Below are 2,500 nucleotides of genomic sequence, written 5' to 3' on the forward strand. Positions count from 1 at the left end.
GAATTCACTTGTTTTGGCAGTTTGACCTCTTTTTTTTCCTTCAAATGTCTCTACAAGGCCTACTTTGACCTCTTAAAGAAGCTGGACAATTAACACTGGTGATACCGAAGACAGGTACAGGTCATATAAGCTTATTTAAATAATAAGCATTTAGGAAAAAAATTAAAAGATCAGACCTGTAAAAGTGTATTTCTATAGTTAAAGTAGCCAAAGATTTGTCCCTAACCTGTCTGACTCATTTGAGCCATCCTGTCAAAAGGAATATTTCACGTAAATCCCAGTGGAACTTTCAATATTTTCTGAGGATTGCAAATATATCAAGGCAGGGACAGCATTTTACAAATTTACATGATCTTATAAATCTCCATTTAGAAAATGCTCTCAGAACAATAATGATAACAATAATAAAAGGGAAAAAAATCTAAGAATAATGTAAAGCTTCCCGTAGTGCATGAGACTGTCGCAGCTGTCTCACATCTGGAATTAGTTGAGAGCAGGCAGGCAAGCTCTCAGGGCCACCGTGGAGGAGAGGATCAGGAGTGGGGACTCAAAACCAGGGTGCAGGCCAGGCTGCAGAGGGCCAGCACCAGAAACGGGGGGGGAGAGCCTGTGCAGATGAGCATCTCATGGCTGTGAGCCATCAGGAGGAGCAGCCAGCCGGGTGGGCAAAAGGGCGAGCAGCATCTCTCTGGTCTGTCCAGGCATGACCATCTCCCCTCTGTATGTCCCCTCTGCGTTTCACCTGCGTAAAGGCTGATTAATCTGCATTTACACATGTGAATTTGGAGCCCAGAAGAATCGCCCCAATAACCAGCAATTCTCTGAACCTGCTGCAGAGACAGCAAAGGTTGATTTGCCAAAGTAGAGAAGTTCTGCTTTCTTCATGGCATCTCTCAGTGAAAGGGATTACATATGTCTTGGTATGTTGATGGGAAGTGTTTCAGAGATGTCAGATGCAACTTTAATATTTTAAATTTTTGGTTTGGCTTGCTTTGTTGTTCTTTGTCACTTGGTCAGCTCAACCTTAAAAAGAAGAAAATTCGTAGGTGTGCACATGTTCATAAGTGTGAAGTTGTTTGATATATAAAATCAAATGTTGTGTTCCAGTTGGAACATCAGTTAAATTGATTGAAAAAAATGTAGCACAAAAGTAATTTCTATTCCTTGGATCTTATTGTCAGCAGCACAGCAAAATTAAAGCACTAGAGCCACCTTCTGACTGCACTGGAATTGTTGCATGCTGATAATGGTGCCAGCATTAGTACGTTCAATGGAAGGAGCACGGAATATATATTTCTGTTCTTTGTGGATGGCCTGCCTCAACAAATACTGCATTTTGCTATAAATGTGGGTGGGTTTTTTTCCTTTATTTATGTGGAGCATTGTTACCTTTGTAAACATTTCACATCATGCTTGTGGTTAGCTCCCTTCATCAAGTTATAAAAGGAAATTTAATGGTGCACAGTTCTACAGGAAAAGCTGTGCATAGTACTTATTCCATTAGGGAGGAACTCCCAAGTTCTCAAACTAAAGCACACAAACAACAGCCAGGATAAGATTCAGTCCAATTTTCTAAACAGGGAGAGAAAATAAAAAATCCACCCCAACAATAAATATTTTGGCTGATATTTTATTCTGAATTCTCTGTGTATGAAGTAACAATAAACCCTAACTGAAATAAAGACAGTTATATAAACTTACCAATAGCTAGATGTTATAGAGGATTATTGATATTACCTTATTCACACGGCAAATCAAATCTTGATGTCTCATATCCCCATGAAACTCCTCAGAAGTCAATAAAGTTGAATTTCTGCTGAGAAGAATTTAACCCTATATATTTACTCAAATCTTAAAGCTTGCTGCTTACATTAAAGTCCTAGAAGGGAAAATATACACAAATAGATCTCTAGACACATTTTTTGCCTATAATTTTTTATATCTAAGTATTTGAACTGGTATTCTAGACACATTACTACATAAAATAGAAGCCTCAGCAAAGGTATTAATCTGAAATATTGTAAAGTGAAGTGGCCTCAATATTACAGAGTGCTTGCTTGAATTATATACATTTGAAATTTGCTGTTAAAATTTTCTGTTTAAAATATATCAAGCTTCATAGCACATATTGAGTATATTTAGTATTATTGCAAATGCTTAACAAATGTTGTCAGTATTATTTTATGAAAGTCACACTTAGGAACTGAGGCAGAATTTTTGGGGGGGGGCAAATTTACAGAAATATCTGGGGGTTTAGGTTATTGCTTCTTGAATTTTCTTCCACTTAGGAAATTGTTTTCAAGACTGTGAATTTCTCTAATTGAGCAGAGCTACATTCTTCAAGATTTTAATGTTAGCTTTCTTGGTACTGTTAATTACAGGATAAGAATGATGAGAGTGAAAGAGATACTTTTTCTGAATGGGAGCAAGCTGCACCACATAAAGCACAGCATACTGTGTTATTTCAAAATGGAAATGAAAAGCTTTTAAAAATAACTAT

This window comes from Melospiza georgiana, chromosome 4 (genome assembly GCF_028018845.1).
Source record: "Melospiza georgiana isolate bMelGeo1 chromosome 4, bMelGeo1.pri, whole genome shotgun sequence".
In the NCBI taxonomy this organism is placed as follows: Eukaryota; Metazoa; Chordata; class Aves; order Passeriformes; family Passerellidae; genus Melospiza; species Melospiza georgiana.